Source organism: Eriocheir sinensis, chromosome 1, assembly GCF_024679095.1.
Source record: "Eriocheir sinensis breed Jianghai 21 chromosome 1, ASM2467909v1, whole genome shotgun sequence".
In the NCBI taxonomy this organism is placed as follows: domain Eukaryota; kingdom Metazoa; phylum Arthropoda; class Malacostraca; order Decapoda; family Varunidae; genus Eriocheir; species Eriocheir sinensis.
The window spans coordinates 1,202,353-1,221,703 of NC_066509.1; the positions used below are offsets into that span (position 1 = coordinate 1,202,353).

The 19,351-nt window shown below is 41.9% G+C and overlaps 1 protein-coding gene across 6 annotated transcripts in view; it reads left to right on the top strand.

Moving 5' to 3' along the window:
* Positions 1–19,351, top strand: part of LOC127002421 (zwei Ig domain protein zig-8-like) — a 107,688-nt gene that overhangs the window by 58,033 nt on the left and 30,304 nt on the right. The window lies entirely within an intron of this gene.

The window sequence follows — 19,351 nt, forward strand, 5'->3', positions numbered from 1 at the left end:
TGCAGGTGTGCCTTTGTATAGATTGAGGAGAAGGCGCGGCAAGAAGGTTTAAAGAAAAGAAAGAAGAATGTAAAGATAAAGAGGAAGAAGCGAGAAAAGGGTGCGAAGGAAGGGAAGGTTAAGATAGAGGAGGCAGAAAGGAAGACATACCAGATGACCGGTTAAAGGTTAGAAGGGAGAATAAAAGGAGAATAAAGTGGGAGGAAGAAAAAAAACTATGCGTAAGATGGAAGGAAAGGAAGAAAATGTTAAGATAAATAAAGAAGGAAGAAAAGAAGAGAGCAGATGACAGGTTAAAGGTTAGAAGGGAGAATAAAAGGAGATAAAACTATACGTAAGATGGAAGGAAAGGAAATAATATAAAGAAAAGGATGAGAAGAAACAGATGACCGGGGAAGATTAGAAGAGTCCACTATATAGGAAGAAGAGAAAAAGAAGAGAAATAAAGGAGAAAAGGGTATATATCTATCTACCTACCTATCTATCTATCTGTCTAACTGTGAGCGTGTGTTCCCATCTACTCGACTGTTTTATTCATAGACTCAGAGACGGTTCACTGAAGAAGGATATTTACCTCCCAAACAAGAGAACAAAGGGGAGGAAAAGAAAGCATGGACGAGGGACGAGTGGATGACGGAGACGAAGTGGAGGAAGAGAGCTAGAAAGAGGGAGAGAACTGAGTGGAGGGTGAAGGAGAAGGGGAAGTGGAGGAGGAGAAGGGTGTGAGAGAAGAAAGTCGGTGGAGAGGGGAATAGTTGTGGAATGGGTAAAAGGGATGAGAGAAGAGGTGTAGAGAGAGGGAAGAGAGAGAGGAGGGAGGGAGAGGAGGTGAAAAGTGAAGGGAAGTAATTGGAAGAAAGATTTTGTAGGGGAAAAGAATGAGAGAATACTGGTAAACATGAACGGTGACTAATTTAATATGAATCAAAGAGAAAAACAGGAAAGAAAAGGGAAGACAACAGAAGGTAAAAGAAGGAAAACAGAAGTGGATAGGTTTTGAAAGCGAAGATGATGATGGAAAAGTACAAAAATGTGACTAATAGATAAATATGAAGGAAAATGGAGATATGGAAAAATAAATGAGAGAAAGCAGAATAATGGAAATGAAGGGAAGTGAGGTAAGAAGTGGAATGATTTTAAATGCGAAAATGAAAAACACAAAACTCCAAAACAGAAGTGACTAATAAATGAATATGAAAAACAAATGAAATGGATAAGAACAAACGGGAAGCAAGGAAGGAAGAATAAGAGGGAGGCGGAGATAAAATTAAAGTGGTTTTGAAAGAGAAAATGAAGATAAAATAACCCACAACAGAAGAGACTAATAAATAAATACGAAAAGGAGGGAATAAATGAGGGAAGAAATAGAAGCTTGGCAAATTCTTAAGAAAACGAAGAAAATTGTGCAGATGAAAGTCTCGGCCGTTTACAAAAGAAGGAAAGAGAAAATAGATTAAGAAAATTGGATGCTAATAGTGAAAGGTTTAGCAAGGCGAGGGAATTAAGAAATAGAGGAAAACATAAAAGCCAAAGCCAATAACCTAAATTAAATGAGTGGTTGAGAAATGACAGGAGAAAAGAGAAAGGAGAGGCAATTGAAAATGCATTGCTAGAGGGTTTAAGGAGAAGAAAAATGAGTGCGAAAAGAAATGAAAAATGAGAAAAGAAATGGAAGGAAATGAAAAACAAATTAAAAAGAAAAGAGATAGGAGTGGCAGTTGAAAATGCACTGCTAGAGGGTTTAAGGAGAAGAGGAAATGAGTGCAAAAAGACATGAAAAATGAGAAAAGAAATGGAAATAAGTGAAAAACAAGTTAAAAAGAGACGATTGATGATAAAGTTGAGAAATGATACGCAGAAAAGAGAAAGACTTGCTAGCGGGTTTAAGGAGACAAAAACGAGTGCAAAAGGAAATGAAAAATGAGAAAAGAAATGGAAAGTGAAAAAAAATAAACAAACGATTGATGATAAAGAATAAAATAAAGAACAAAACAATGAAAACTCAACACTGCATATGACATCAGGAGCAGAAAATTAATGAAAAAAAGGAAAAGAAAAAAGAAATAAAGGCTATGAGAATAAGGTTGATGAAAATGAGAAAAGAAAACAAATGAATAAATAAGAAACGGAGGCAAATGAATGACATACGATTTTAAGAAAACAGTTTTGGGGGATAGAGACTTCAAAAGGAAGAAGCAAGAAAGATATAACATAATAAAAATAGAAGAGAGAGCAAGAGAATAAAGATAAGAGAAGGAGAAGTGGAAAATAGGATAAAGAAAGAATGAACAAACGAAAAAAATAAAAAAGGAAAAAAAAATAAAAAGTAGGAAAAAGTGAAAATAAGAAAGAGAATAGAAAATAGGGGAAAATAACGCCAAGAATGAAGAGAATGAAAAGTAATGGAAATAAAAGTTATAGAAAATACAAAATAAAGAGAAGACAAAAAGGAAAGGCGGATATGTGAAGAGGAATCAAAGAGCCCCAACATTTTCGGGGTTTTGGGGAATTAGAAAAATACACAGAAAGAAAAATAAGAAAAGAAAGAAAAAGACAGTCCAGATTTTTCAAAGATATTTACATTCAAAACTGTAATAAAACAAAAGAAAAAAAGGAGGTGTAACGGTCCTTTTGTCTTTTTTTTTTTTATAATGTTCCTCCAATTTCATGCATGTATTTCGCGTTTGCATTCAAAAGAGAACAAGGAAAAAAAATAAAATGCTCTCTCTCTCTCTCTCTCTCTCTCTCTCTCTCTCTCTCTCTCTCTCTCTCTCGGTATTTCTCTTCTAATTTCCGTCCTTCTTTCATTCCAAAATTCTTCTCTCCCTCCTCCCCTCCGTCTCTCCATTCCTCCCTCCCTCTTTCCTTCTCTTCCTCATTCCCTTTCTCAGTCTTTCCTTTTCCTCTCTCCCTTTTTCTCTCCTTCTCCTACTACTCTTTATTCGTCGTTTCCTGTTCCTCTTCCATGCCTTGTCTCTTCACCTCTCTCCTTCTCTTTTTCATCTCTCTTCTACCTGTGTCTCCCTTCTTGCCTTCCTTCCTTTTCCCACTTTCATTCTCTCTTATTCCTTGTTTCTTTATCTTTCTCATTCACTCCCTTTCTCTTCTCTTCTCTCTCCTTCTCCCTCTTCTTCTCCTTGCCTCCCCTCCTTCCTTTTATCCTCTCCCTCCTCTTCCCTTCCTATTTATCTTTCTATTTCCCTCCCTACCCCCACTCCTATTACCTCTCTCTCTCTCTCTCTCTCTCTCTCTCTCTCTCTCTCTCTCTCTCTTCCTTCTGGCCTCTTCCCTCTCCTTACCTTGCTACCTACCGTCTCTCTCTCCTTCCCCCCCCCCCCCCTCTCTCTCTCCCTCCTTCTCTCTCCCTCGTTTCCTCCAGGCACTTAAAGACAGCAGCATTTTCTTTAGTTTTGTCCAAGAAGAAGAAGAAGTCTGCATTATTTTTTTCTTTGTGTTTTAATTACCTTTTTTTTAATCCCAGGGAAAATGAGATGAAGCTGAGAGAGAGAGAGAGAGAGAGAGAGAGAGAGAGAGAGAGAGAGAGAGAGAGAGAGAGAGAGAGAGAGAGAGAGAGAGAGAGAGAGAGAGAGAGAGAGAGAGAGAGAGAGAGAGAGATGCCCCCTTTCACTATCTTCTTCCTTATTCCTCCTCCTCCCCCTCCTCCTCCTCCTCCTCCACCACCACCTCCTTGTCCTCCTTATCACCATCTCAACCTCCTCCTCCTCCTCCTCCTCTGTTTGATTAAGGGGGTGCCAAGGCCTGAGGAATTTATATGACCCAGTGCCATGAGCGAGAGTGCCAAGGAGGAGGAGGAGGAGGAGGATGTGAGAATAGAGGAGGAGGAAGAGTAGGCGCAGGAGAAGGTGTATTAAGACGAGGAAGAGGTGGAGGAGGAGGAAAAGAGGAGGGAAGGGATGGAGGATTGGGAAGGAAAAGGAGCTGGTGAAAATTAAAGGAGGAGGAGGAAGAGGAGGAGGTGAAGGAAGAGGTGGATTAAGAGGAGGAGGAGGAGGAGGAGGAAAGAAGGTGAAGATGATGAAGGAGGGTTAAGAGGAGGAAAGGTGACGACAAGGAGAAGAGAAGGGGAGTGAAAATGGACCATAAAGAGAACGAGAACCACGGAGATAGAGGAGGAGGAGGAGGAAGAGAGGAAGGGGAAGAGGAAGGGGAGGACAGGAGAGGAAATAAAAGGAAACACGAGACATTGAAGAGAAAATAACGAAAGGACACACACACACACACACACACACACACACACACACACACACACACACACACACACACACACATTTAACAAGGAATGAGAGAGAGAGAGAGAGAGAGAGAGAGAGAGAGAGAGAGAGAGAGAGAGAGAGAGAGAGAGAGAGAGAGAGAGAGAGAGAGAGAGAGAGAGAGAGAAGATAGAGACTAGAGACAAGGAATGAGAGAGAAGGAAAAAAGTGAGAAAAAAGAAGGAAGGAAGGAAGGAAGGCATGAAGAGGGAGAGGAAGGAATGTGTGATGAAAGAAAGGCAGTGAAGTAAAAGAAAAGATAGAGAGAAGAAATGATGGAGGAGGAGGTGAAAAAGAATGAAGGAAGGAATGTTAGGAAAGAGAAGAGAGACATATAGGTAGAGTAGCTGAGAGTTAGGGAGAGAATGAGAGAGACGAGGTAAGAATTAAGGAAACGAGAAAAAGAAACATGATAAAAGAAAGGAAGAATGAAAAAAAGCAAAATGTAAAAACAATGGAGAAAAACGTTGTAGGAGAAAAAACGAGAAGAAAAGAGGGAAAGCAGAAAGGGAACTAGATAAAAACTATATAAAAATAAGAAAGTCGAAAACAGAAGAGGCTAAAAATGAAAGAAATCAAAGAAAAACGATACGGAACAAAGTAAACAAAAACGAAATACAAAGCACGAATATAAGAAAAAGTATAGAAGAAAAAATAAAGATGATAAATATAAACAGAACCAGAGAACATAAAAAAGAAAACCATAAAAGAGAGAGTGAAACGAAAGGGGTAAACAGGAGCACGAAAAAATGGCTTGGATAAAAAGGAAAACTAAATATAAAAACCAAAAGAGAAATGTTACTGTATAAAGAAACAGGAACGAAAGGCCAAAGAAAGAGAGATAAAGAGCAGAGAAAGATGTAGTGCGTGGCTTGGGTAACAGGGAGGCAAAAGTTAAGAATGAAAGAGAAAGAGAATATCAGAGAGGGCAAGCGAGGAGAGACAGAGCGAAAAGAATATACGAAGAGCTCTAAGAGAGGAGAAATAAGAAAGAGAGGAAGAAAGAACAAGATAAGAGGGAGAGACGGAAGTGCCAGGCTAAATAAACAGCACACAAAATTTAAGAAGAGGAAGAGAACTTGATACTCCACGTGAAAGAGAAAGAAAAATGGAAATAAACATAAAATTCCTGACTAAATGGCCTGCTAAGTGTACCAGCGCGGGGGCCAACATAAGCCAAGCAAGATAGCGTCACTGTAATCACCACCAGACCTACCAGCCTACAAGCGTCATATTAAAAAACGTAAAAGAAATGTATTAGGTCAGGCTAGGTCAGCAGTTGAAGTCAGCGGGTCAAATCAGATTAAGTTATGTTAGATCAGGCAAGGTCAGCAGGTCAAGTTAGGTCAGTTTTGGAAGGGCACGTAAGCAAGTCAAGTCAGCAAGTCAGTCAGATCGGGTCAGCAGGTCAGCCAGCGGTGAAGGACCATTTAACGGGCTGGTCATCTTTAGGGCTGCCTCTCAAGGGGTTCCTCTCTCCCCCCATCCTATCAGTCCCCTCCTGAGCCCCTTCCTTTAACCTCTCCTCTCTCCTCTTCTCCTCTTCTCTTCCTACCAAATTCCATACCTCCACCTTCTTCTCCTTCTCCTATTTCTCGTGTTTTCTTCCCCTTCATCTCCTCCTCCTCTTTATCATTATTTTGATCATTATTATTATTATTGTGTTATGATTAGGAGCCTTACTATTACTTTTGGTATTATCATTGTTAACTTGCATTATTCCTTCTCGTTGTCCTCTCCCTTTTTCCCTTTCCCTCCTCCTCCTCCTCCTCCTCCTTCTCCACGTCGGCAACTTTCCTCGCCACACACTAAGCTGACCCCAAAAATCGCGATACCTTCTGCGAAAACTTGCGAGATAAAAGGAAAAAGTGTAGAGTCCTCCTGCTCCTGCTCCTCCTCCTCCTCCTCCTCCTCCTCCTTCCTCCTCCTCCACCTCCAACTCTTCCTCCTCGCATTCAGTACGTAATGAATGGCCAACAACTTTCTGCAGTGAGTAATGAAAAGGATCTTGGAATCACTCTATCAAGCAATTTAAAGCCCAGTCACCATTGTTCAGAGGTACTTAAAACCGCAAACGAATTGGTTGGCTTCATCGGACGAGTCTCTAATAATAAATCGGAAAAAGTTATAATAAAACTGTATAAATGGGAAAAAGTTATATTAAAACTGTATAATTCGCTGGTTCGACCCCATCTAGAGTACATACTGTGTACAGTTTTGGTCTCCCTATTGCAGAAAAGACGTAGAAAAGTCAGAACGGTTTCAACGTAGAATAACAAAAATGATTCCTAGATTTGATTAGATAGTTAGTGTAGCTTGTCACAAACAGCCTCGTAAGGACCATCAGTTCTGCTGTTGTTTGTTCTTCCTTTGTGTTCCTCCTCCTCCACCAAGTGTTTTAGGTTACCTCGCATGTGTGTGTGTGTGTGTGTGTGTGTGTGTGTGTGTGTGTGTGTGTGTGTGTGTGGTGTCCATCCTCAAAGCGTTAGACGGTAAAAAAAAAAAATATTGCTTTTATATTTGTTCTTTTTTTCCTTTTATTTTTTACGTCTCGCATTTTTTCCACTTTCAGAACATTTTTTCCAACACACTTTCCTTCTCGTCTTCCACCACCTCCACCTCCTCCTCCTCCTCCTCCTCCTCGCCTTCCATCTCCTCGTCATCTTCCTTCGTACTCTTTCTTCTCCCTCTAAAATATCCTCCTCCACCTCCTCTTCCTCCGCCTCTTTTCACACTACTACTACTACTACTACTACTACTCTTTCTAATTCCTATACCTTCCTTCCTCTGTCCTCCTCCTCCTCCTCCTCTTCTTTTTCTTTCTCCTTCTTCACGCAAACCTCCCATCATTCTCACATTTTCCCCGCACACCGCCAATTCAACTCGTGTTACGGCCATTTTTTACAGGTCTCGCTAATCCTCGTATATCTCTGCAATCCATCGCTGTACCCATTCCCCGCCTGCTCGCTATGCCATTTTTCGTCATTCTGGGTGAAGTTAACAATGGCAGGGGCGTTTAATATCAAAGGTAAATAGAAAAGGGGGAAAAGTTTATGGGTGATTCTTGCAGCCAGCTATTACGTTAACTATTTATATTATTCATTCATCTACTTATCTACCTGTCTACCCATTGTCTTTCTCTTATCAGTCATCCACGTACTTTCCATTCTATCTCTACCTTCCGCTACTACTACTACTACTACTACTACTACCTATTTAACTCTATACTAAGCTCTATACCTATCTAAATTTACCTCACTCCCTATCACCAGATCTCTCTCTACCTATTCTTCTTTATCTCCATTCACTACCTCCCAATACCTATCTAACTCTACCTGTCTCTGTATCTCTAGTATACCTATTCAACTTTATCTTCTATCATTACCTCCATTACCTATCCACTTCAACACATTATCTCTCTCTTCCATCCCTCTTTCCTCTCTTCTCCTTCTCCTCACAATCTTTGCATCACCAACCTACCTTCCTATAACCCAATCCTACATTCTCTTTTTCAATCAACCACATACTTTCCACTCTAGTTCTCTACCTCTACTACTACTACTACACCCACCACTACCTATCCAATCCACCCCATATACATTCTCTCTTCCACTGCGATCCTCCCCCTCTTCCCTCTCCCTGCCCGCCGCCGCCTCAACCCGTCACGCCGACCAACATATTGCCTCCGGTTATGTAAAGCTGGACAGGTAAAATATAGCAACGTGTATCACCCCTGACGCTGGTGTTACTACTGGTGGTGCCCCGCGTCACTCCCCCTTTTATCGACCCCCACCTCTCTCTGTCCCCGTCTCCGTTTTTCGCTTTTTCGATTCCTCATTCCCGCCCTCTTCCCGTTTTCTCTTTTATCTCATTGTATTCAGACTTAGTTCTTCTTTGTTATCGTTACTGCTGTTATACCATTTCTCTCTCTCCCCTTCACCCTGTCTCTCTGTTCCTTTCTCTCCCTCTCTCGCATTCTATTCGTGATACCCTTCATCCCTCTCTTCGTCTCTTCCTCCCCTCTTTTCTCGTCTCGTTCTAGTTACTCCTGCTCCTCTTCTTCAGTCACTATTCCTGTTTTCTTATCATCCCTGTCTCTCTTCTTCCATTCCCTCTCCCCTCTCTCTCTCTCTCTCCGTCTGTTCCTCATTCCCTCTCTATCCCTATCTTTTTTCCTCTCATGTCATCTCGCTATGGTCAATTCTGGTTCTTCGTGCTAACATACCATTTCTCTCTCTCTCTCTCTCTCTCTCTCTCTCTCTCTCTCCCCCCCTCGTGAGTTTATGATAAATGTATACGGACAACTTTTAATTACTGGGTTTTTTTCGTCAACACTCGGAGGGGGTGTAATATTGTTTTTCGAGTGTGTGTGTGTGTGTGTGTGTGTGTGTGTGTGTGTGTGTGTGTGTGTGTGTGTGTGTGTGTGTGTTTGGGAGATTGTTTGTTTGTTCGTTTGCCCACATCTCTCACAACCAACAGAAAAATAAAAAAAATAAAAAAAACGTCGAAATACACACACAAAATAAATAAAAAATAGCTTCGAGTGCTCTTTAAACCATATGGTAAACTCTCTCTCTCTCTCTCTCTCTCTCTCTCTCTCTCTTAAAAGGTTAAAGTTGAGGGAAGTGTATATATAAAGAAGAGAAGGAGAGGCTTGGGAAGGAGATACGGAAGGGAGGTAGGGAGAGATAATGGAGAGAAGGAGGGAAGGATGGAGGAAAGATGATCGGAGGGAAGGAAGGTGGTGGGAGGAATCCAGGAAAAAAGAAAAAAAGGAAAAATGTACAGAAAGGGATGTGGATAAGACAGAATATGAGGAGGAGGAGGAGTAAGAGGAGAACGTGGAGAGGGAGGAAGAGGACAAAGAGAAGGAGGAGGAAATGTGTGTGGGTGTGTTGAGAGCTGAAGGAAGGACAAGGAGGAAAAGGAGGAGGCAGAGGAGGAGGATGGAAAGGAGGCGGAGGCAGAGGAGAAGGATGGAGAGAAGAGGAGGAGGAAGAGAAGGATGAGAAGGAAGAAGTGTGTGTGTGTGTGTGTGTGTGTGTGTGTGTGTGTGTGTGTGTGTGTGTGTGTGTGTGTGTGTGTGTGTGTGTGTGTAGGCGTGTTTGTGTGCGTATATCTGTGTGCGTGTGTGTGTAAGCGTGGCGCCTTGCTTGTCACACATGGTTTACTTATTAAGAAAGATAAGAAAGACTATGTTTGTTCGCTTTTCCGTAAGAGTTCAAATTCTTCTTAATCCCCTCAAGCCGTCTCTCCGCCCGCCAGACTCTTGGTTGGGAATGAAGGCGACTTTGTAAGAGACGAGTAGCAGCGTGCGTTTCGGCGACTGGTTGTCTCTTCTGATTCTAGTAATTGTCTACTTCGGGAAGAGATTAAGATGTTCCGGGAAATACCGTGTTGCTGCTGGATGTCGGCTTACTGGAAAATGCTGTGTCTGCTCTTTACTACTGTCTGATCGTGTTTGTCTTTTATAGAATGATACAACTGATCACAAGGAGGACATTCTTTGCTTTCTTTGAGACTTTAAATAAGGAATAAATAAGGAATAAAGATCATGCGACGCGTAATTCCTTTTTATTTCTGTATTTTATTCATAGTTATCGCTAAAAAAACATGTCCGACACCTCATTGTATAAACTAGAAATTTTATGCTTGATTCCATGTAAAACCAAAGCAAATAAGTCGTGTGACGTTACTATGTAGAACTCGAGTCGTGTGACGCTCTATAATAACGCCGAATTTCCATTAATAAACATGTCAAAAATTAAACTTCTAACGAATTACCAACAAGCATAGAGGAACCGAACCGAACCGCCGTAGTTTAAAGCTGATGCTGTCTACACTGAAAAGTTATGCCGATTCATTCACATACACAGAGGAACAATACAGGACCATCACAGTTACATGCTAAGGTTGATGGATCTGCTTTGTGTGCGTGTGTTTCTTGGGCGGGCAGCAGGTTAGTGGAGGTTAGTGCGGCGTGTTTGGACAGCCGAGGTGACCGACTCTCAGCTCCGTCCATCCGAATTCCGATCATATTCAATAGTAGAGCAACAGAGTAGAAACACATCAACTGACCACTGCTTTTAAAGGACACCAAAGCTTTTAAATACCTGAAAATTACCTTACAATACCATTTCTCCTCTAAAGACGTGGAATAAGCTCTTTTTCAGTGTGTGTGTGAGATACGTCCACTCTTTATCATGTTATTCAATTAACCTAATAATACCAATCCATCCCGACTAATAAGACACACTTATTTCATTCATTCCCAAACTCAAACTGCGTACCAAACATCTAATTCACTCTCCCTTTACTTTCATCTTAATATTTTGGGTTGATTTCATATATATGCTTCACTTTCTTTTTCTTCCTTCTTTAAAAATTTGGGTCGCGTTCCATCTTGCGCCTCAGACATTTCCACATCTAGCTGTCCCATCTTTTTCCACCCTGTTTGCTTTATCTGCGAAGTTTCCCTCGTATATCCGACGCCGGCCTCCGTCTGTCTATGCCCCAACCATCTGCCGCTCCCATATCCGCATTGGACCTCGATTTGAATACTCTCTCTCTCTCTCTCTCTCTCTCTCTCTCTCTCCCCTTCCCACCCCCTCCCCCTACCTCCCTCTCTCTTCATCTCCATCATTTTAACATTATTTTACCGGCTCTTTCCTTCCCATTACTTCCACTCTCGTCATTCTCTATCACGCCGCCGATCAAAGTCCTTTATGATTAATTCCCTCGCTCTCTCTCTCGCTCGTCCCGTCTCGTCTTCAATCTCTTTTTCCTTTTTCATACATCTAATTCACTTCGGGCTAAATGATTCGAGTCACCCCCGTACGGTCACCTTTGAAGTCCCGTTTTCTGTGATTAATCGCCGGGTGATGATTACAAGGTAGCGGTTATTGGCACGCGATTTTCTTGTTGTATTAAATCGTGGGGAATTAAATTTTATGGAACATTGTAAACCGTAAACAGAGAGAGAGAGAGAGAGAGAGAGAGAGAGAGAGAGAATTAAAATCTGCCATTCGTTAAAATTTGCCATTCATGATGTTAATTATATACAAATTATGTTTCTAAAATGGTATGAAATGTGATACAATTACTGATATTAACCGTTAACGAGAGGAAAAATACATTAACACACACACACACACACACACACACACACACACACACACACACACACGCACGGTTTTATTTTATACATCAAAACGACAAAATTGTGATCCGGAACGATGTCTGTTTTGTTCTCGGTATTCCATATTCTCTCTCTCTCTCTCTCTCTCTCTCTCTCTCTCTCTCTCTCTCTCTCTCTCTCTCTCAAATAACGTCGCAATACATCGTCAAATCTAAATACTTAACAATGCTCGCTTTCCCTTGCTTTCGAATACGTATCTGCACTTTCTATATAACGATGCGAGGCCTTCAGTGTTCCTCTATTGCTCTCTATCACAAACAACCCTTTTTCCCCCTCTGCCCTGCCTGGTCTGTCTACATGAAAACTATCTGCGTATCTCTTTGTGTGTCTGTCTCTCTCTATTCATTTCAACAGTCACAATTCACAAGTTTTATTTCAATTGTCTGTCTGTGTCCGTCTGTCTGTCTATCTGTTTTTGTATATATCTGTTTCTTGTCTGTCTTTCGATCTCTCTGTCTGTCTCAATTTCAACATTTGCAATTCACAAGTTTAATTCCTCCAGTGAACTTTGTCTGCCTGTCTGTCTGTCTTTTTATTTCTCTATCCGTCCGTCCATCTGTCTGTCTGTCTGTCTAACTGTCTTTGTCTTATTTCTCTATCCGTCCGTCCATCTGTCTGTCTGTCTGTCCGTATGTTCGTCTGTCTGTCTGCCTCTGTCTTATGATCTCTCTTTCTGTCTACATTTCAACATTTACAATTCACAAATTCTTTTTTTCCCGCGCACCGTTCTGCCTACGTATGAGCCGCGCTGCCGAGTGCTACTCTTCACGGCACGCTGAGGACGGAAAACAATAGATGCATGATGATTTGACTTGATAAATGCCGCGTGCCTCAATTTGCAAGTCACGGAAAGGAAGGGAGTGACGCTGAAGAGGAGAGTAGGAGAGAGAGAGATAATAGAATGGAAAAAGGAAGGGAGATAGATAGAATGGAGGATAGACGGTAAATAGGGAAGATAATAGAGGAGGGTAGGTAGAAAAGGAAGAGAAGAAGAGAAGGAAAGGATGGGGATATTATAATAGCGAATAAAATAGAGGAAAGAGTGGAGGTAGAGAATAGAATGGAGAAAAGGAAGGAAGGCAAGAGAGGGGAGGAAGAGAGTGTGAGAGGTTCCAGGAGGTATGTAGTAAGGTATGCAGGGAAGGAGAGGAAGGTAAGGAGGAGAGGGAGTAGAAAAGAAACAAAGAAGAGGAAATGGGTTGACTGAAAGGACAGAGGCAGAGAGAGGTAGAAGGAAAGAAGGAAGGCAAGAGAGGGGAGGATGAGAGAGTGAAGGAGTTCCAGAAGATATGTAGTAAAGTAAGTAGGGAAGGAGGAAGGTAAGGAAGAGAGGGAGTAGAAAAGAAACAAAGAAGAAGGAGAGAGGCAGGGAGAGTTAGAAGGAAAGAAGGGAGGGAGGAAGGAAGTAAGGGAGTGAGAGGGAGAGAGTTCAGAGACGTAGAGTGATGATGATGATTATTGGGGAGTTCTATTCTTGGCGCCGGAGCTGCAGGGTCATATGGCGCCGAGAGGTAGATTGAGAAAGCCAAACAGTTCCATCAAGCAATATACGAAATGTGTGGGCTCGTGTGTGTGTGTGTGTGTGTGTGTGTGTGTGTGTGTGTGTGAGAAATACTTGACTCCAAACAGTAAAACGAACGAAAATTTACAAGAATGACAGCGACAATTTTCTACACACACACGTTAAAACTGACTCTACATAACCATGAAAACTAATATTAAAAAAAATGCAATTCACATATCCATCATCGTCCAGTAAGTGACCTACCTATCAATGCCAATAATAATAATAAGAAAAAAGAAAAATCAACTCACAATAAATAACTTTCATATTCTCACCCCAAATTCAAAGTGAGATCACAAAGACACAGAGTTACTACAAATTTCCCTTCGCAAAACTGCCACCAACAACTCAATTTCATCAGAGAATACTACACTGTCAAGACACGAACGATGTAGAATCCAATATTCCTCCACTGGTTCATTTCTTTTTCTCAAGGAAACAAAAATAAACCACTTTTTACATTATTTTTTTTCTTCTTCTCTATAAGTGGTCAAAGCGTTTAATGACACACACACACACACACACACACACACACACACACAATACGAACAAACTCACTAACATACGTCTTTGTCCTCTAAAACATATAAACATCAAATAACCAACTCAATTTCCTTAATTTTCCACTAGTTTATTTGTTTATTCTCGGAGAAACAAATATCAACTACTTTTTCTTACATTTTCTTCTTCTCTCAGTCATCAAAGCGTTTAATTAATCACACAAACACAAAACGCGAACAAACTTACTCATTCGTCTTTGTCCGCTAAAAGAGAAACCGAACTCGAATAACCAAACCATCAACAAACTTCTATTCCAATTAATTTCTCGCATTCACACTTGCTAATAAAAAACAACAGACCGTGAAGGGGAAGGAACGAACGCTATCCACTACCACCAGCAGCAGCAACAAAGGAGTAATCAAATATCCCTTTCCTTATCCTTTTTTTCTTCCTTTTTATCACACTCATACTTTTTTCTTTGCCTCCACTCCGCACCCCCGCCACCTACCACTCCACCACTCCTGCAGCAGCTACCATTACGTCTGTGTCTGAGGGTGATTCCATTTCCTTCCTTTGTCATTGCACCAAGGAGGAGGAGGAGCCGCTGAGACTGGGTGCATCTGATTCTGGGTTTAATAATGTATCTGGCTATCCTATTACTGCCCTTCCCTAATCTCTCCCTGTCTGTCTTTCTCTCTCTCTGACTCTATATTTGGCAGTCTGTGTGTCTGTCTGTGTCTACCTCCCTCTCTGTCTCTGCTCCTGTATTTGATCCTGCCTCTGTATGTCTGTCTGTCTATCTATTTGCCAATGTCTCTGTAAATGTTTGTCTGTATGTCTATCTGTATTGGCCTTTATCTGTATGTCTATTTGAGTGTGTCTGCCTCTCTTTCTCTGTCTTTGTCTTTATAGCTATCTATTTCTCTGTATGTCTATCTGTGTGTGTCTGTCTCTGCCTCGACCTCTAACCCTCTCCCTCTCTCTCTCTCTCTCTCTCTCTCTCTCTCTCTCCTGGCGCGGCACTTTTCCTTTCTTATCAGCATTGCACTTCCGTTCTTTAATGTATTCTTGCAATTTTCTTTCACGAGCGTCTGAGAGAGAAAAAGTTTCGCGACAAAGGTGGCCCATCTAATTTTAATACATTTACACCTTCACATCTAATTTAATTTCTCTCTCTCTCTCTCTCTCTCTCTCTCTCTCTCTCTGTTAACCTTATTAGCTCTTGGTTTCTTTTGTCAGTGCTAATGTAATAAAAAATAATAAGTTTAATAGTAATGATAATAATGTATATTAAAAATAATGTCTTTTTTAATGGGAAATATCAAAGAACTCCTTTTTTCACAATAATTTCATAGTTTTCAAAAATTTGCTCAATATTCTAATTTTCCCACTAACATATATTCTTTTTATGACTTCTATTTATTCAAAGACTTCCTCCTCCTCCCTGACTAATTAACTTATAAAAATGACGCTGCAATTTCACGTTTTAACTTGCTTCTTACATGTTTTACTTCGCCGAGTTTAATTATTAAACATCTTATTTGAAACACCTTCATAATAATATATTCCTCGGTGTATACATTTCCATTACGACGAAGAGCTCTTCACAAAGACGGAATTGGCTGACTAAGAGTTTCACGAGCAAGAAAAAGAGAAAAAAACGAGATCTTGACCAGTCAGTGCACGGAGAAAAGAAAAAGGAGTAAAAAGCTTGGAAGGGAGTCCGCAAATATTCTGGAGTTTCCTTTTAGATTCCTATTTTTTTCAGCAAACTTTTCGTGGCATTCCAAAAACTAGACTTTCCCTCCACTCACGCACCCTGAATACCACCTCTCTCTCCTCTCTCTCTCCTCCCTTTACGTGCACTTGGTCTTCCGCTCACCATGCCTGGCCGCAAACTTTTTCCTCAGCCACACCCAATGCATTAAAACCTTAGAACTACCTCACAACCTCACAGACATGTCACCTTCTCCTTAATACCCTCATACCACCATCGAAGAACGTATGGATAAGAACATTGGAAGAGGAAGAGCATAGGAGTTTGAGAAGAATGCTCGGCAAACCTTTCTTTCCAACCATTACCAACGCATTAAAACCTTGGAACTACCTCACTTACAACCTCACAGACATGTCACCTTCTCCTCAATACCCTCATACCACCATCGAAGAACATATGAATAAGAACATTGGAAGAGGAAGAGCATAGGAGTCTGAGAAGAATATTCGGCAAACCTTTCTTTCCAACCATTCCCAACGCATTAAAACCTTGGAGCTAACTCATTTACTACCTCACAACGTATTAAGATTACCAGTGCATTATCAAGGATCAAAGGATTAGAGACGTAAGGAGACTGCAGATCATTCGGACAAACTATTTATATACTTCTCAGCCACACCCAGCGCCTTGAAACCTTGGAACCAACTCATTTACAGACTCAAAACGAAGACATCTCCGCATTAAGATCCCAGTGCTTTATCAAAGAACACAGAATGAGAAAAAAGTAGGAGTATGCAGAGGATTCGGCAAACTTTCTTTTCAACCACACCCAAACGCATTATAACCTCGCCATTAACTTATTTACAACCTCCAAACCTCGTCACCTCCGCATCAATACCCTAATCCTACTATCAAGATTTCTCACACACATATAGACCCATCTATCTCTTCAACTTCTGCCTCCTCGCCGCTAATATTATGCCACAATCTTTCGTATCCTCATCCTTTCAGACACACACACCTCACCTATGCACCCACCCATTACACCTTCTATTCTTTCTCCCCTTCCTCACACGCACCCACTCCTCTCTAACCCCTTCACAGAAACACCACCTTCCCACACCACAATCTCCCTTTCTCTTCCCTTTCCCTTTCCCCACAAACTTACCCATCACTCTCTCTCATACCCATCACCTATTCCTCCATCTCCCCTTCCCTCCTCTTCCCTCCCAATCTCCCCACATTTACACAACATCCAGGTCTCCCAATCCTGCATTACAAACACACAACTCTCCCCGCCGCCGCCGCTCCCGACCAGTTTGAAATTTCAGGCCATTTTCTTTGTCCCGCAAGAGCGCACATTCACCCAATATTTCTTGTTCCATTTTTCACGTCCGGCGAATGAAAGGCACGCACACACCTCCTCTTGATATCTGCGTGTGTGTATGTGTGTGTTTGTGTATGTGTGTGTGTTGGGTGGGAGGGGGGTGCGTGTGTGCGTGTGTGTGTGTGTTTTGCTTTTTGAGGTGAAGGTCAGGGAGGGAGAGGGTGGGAGGAAGGGAGGGAGGGAGGAAAGGTAGGTAGGTACTGAGGAAGAAAGGAAAAAATAAAGAGAGGGAAGGAAAGAATAAGGAAACAGAGGTAAAGAATGAAGGAAGGAGGAAAGAAAACAAGAACATAGGAAGAAAGAAAATCTGAATATGAATGGGATGACTGAGGAGGAGGAGGAGGAGGAGGAGGAGGCTCAGTAGGAAGAAGAAGAGGAGGGAGAAGAGAAAGCATTTCGTGAGGAGTAATGGAGGTGTCCAGGTGGAGAGAGAGAAGTGCCAGTTAAATATATATAATGGAGGAGAAAGGAAAAATAGGAAAAAGACGAAAAAAAAACATGTTAGAAAATATATCAACGCTGTCACACTGGCGGGCATGAAACAGCGGGGAGGAAGGGAAGGGAGGGGGGAAGGGAAGGGAATGGAGAGAGAGGAAGGAAGAGGAAGGGGTGTGAAAGGAAGGGGAGTGAGGAAGGGAGAAAGAGAAGGGAAGGAGGAGGAAGGGGAGAATGAGGAAGCAAGTGAGGGAAAGCTAGAGATGAAGGAAGGAGAGAAGGGAAGGGAAAATGAAAGGGTAGGGAGATGAAGGGAAAGGGAAGAGAAAGGGGAGTGAAACGAGGGAAAGTAAGAGGAGTGGAAAGGTGGGGGGAATGGGAGGGAAAGGAAGGGAAGGGAAAGAGAAGGAGGAAAAACAGATGAATAGTAGAAAGGAGAAAGGAAAGTAGAAAAGAGAAGGAAAACAGGTTGGAAAGGAAAAAGTAGAGGAGGAAAAAGAATAAAGGAAAAGGTGAATGAACGAAAGGGAAGAAGAGGAAGTGAGGAGAGGGAAAGGGGGGAAGGAGAGGGATAGTGATAAATGGAGAAGAGGAAAAGAAAAAAAAAGAGAAGAGGAAGAGGTGAGAGAGGCAGGAGTGGAAGAAAGATAAAAAGGAAAGGAAGAGGAGGAAGAAGAGGAAGGGGGAATAAGGACGGAAAGAGAGAGGAGGAAAGAGGAGGAGGAGGAGGGTTGCATAAAGGGCGAAGGAAAGATGGGATAAGGAAATGAAGAGGAGAGAAAACGAGAAGGGAGGGGAGAGGGGAAAGAGAAGGGAGAGAGGAGGAAGAGGAGAGGAAACGAAAGGAAGGTAGAAGAAAAAGAGAGGGGAAAGAGAGGGAGAGAGAGGAGAGGGGAAAAGAGGGAAAGAGGGGAGAGGGGAAAGCAGGGAAAGAGAAGGGGAGAGGGGAGAGATGAAGGGAGAGGGGAGAGGGAAAGAAAGTAGAGGGGAGAAGAAAAGAAAGGAGAGGAGAGGTAAAATGAAGGGAGAGGGGAGAGAGAACGAAGGGGAGAGGAAAAGAGAGCAGAAGGGAGATAGGAGAAGGGAAAGAGGAGAGGGAAGAAAGGAAAAAAAAGAAGGGAAAAAGAAGGGAAAGGGGAAAGAGGAGAGAGAAGAGGGGAAGGGTAGGCTTCAAGCACGGCCGTCACTTCCTTCCGATGAGGGGAAAATCGATGAGGGGAAAATGTAAACACACAAGAGAGGGGAAACTAAAGAAAATCATAATCCAAAATAAATACAAATGAATAGATAGTTTGATACATTACTGGATTTTTTTCTACTTCTGAACAGGAAACAGGAAAGAACACACACACACACACACACACACACACACACACACACACACACAAAACCAACAACTTTGTGAGCTACGATTCTGTCTGTTACTTTTCCGTATACAAACTTTAGTCATAGACCTCTCTCTCTCTCTCTCTCTCTCTCTCTCTCTCTCTCTCTCTCTCATATGGCGTGGTACAACAATAACACCAAAGAATGACACGTCGCGAGGTCAAAGTCGCTACAATTCACGACAAATCAATGTGTGTGTCTGTGTTGAGAGGAGGAGGAGGAGGAGGAGGAGAGGAGGAGGAAAGGGAAGGGAAGGGAGTAAGGTACGGAAGGAGAGTGGAGTATTGGTTTAACAGATGAAAATAACAAAAAAAAACAGAGAAAGGAGAAGGAGGAGGAAGGAGAAGGGGAACGGAAAATGAGGTTAAGGAAGGGAAGGAGAGAGTGGAGGAGGAGGTGAAAGGAGGAATGAAAATAAAAAAAAGGAGGAAGAGGAAGGAAAGGGGAAAAGGGATTAAGGAGGGGAAGGAGAGACTGGAGGAAGAGAGGCAAAAGGATATAAACAATAGAAACAGAGAGAGAAGAAGGAAGTGGAGGAAGAGGATGCAGAGAAGAGGATGAAGGGGGAGAGAAAGGATACAAAAGGGAAGAGAAAGTGGGGTTGAAAGGGGAAGGGACATACGAGAAATAATGGCAAGAAGTAACTGGGAGGAATGGAGGTATGGCAAAGAATGCGAGAGAAAAGGAAAGAAAAGGGAAAACATATTAAGAGAAATGAGTGAGAGAAAAGGGAAATAAGAAAAGAGGGGAGATGAGAACCGCAAAAAAGAGAAGGGAATATAAAGAATCAGAGAGAGAAGGGAAAAATGGAAAGGAAAGGAAGGGAAAGGAAAGGAAGGGAACGAGAAAAAAAAGAAACGAAAGGAAAGGAAAGGAAAGGAGAGGAGAGAGA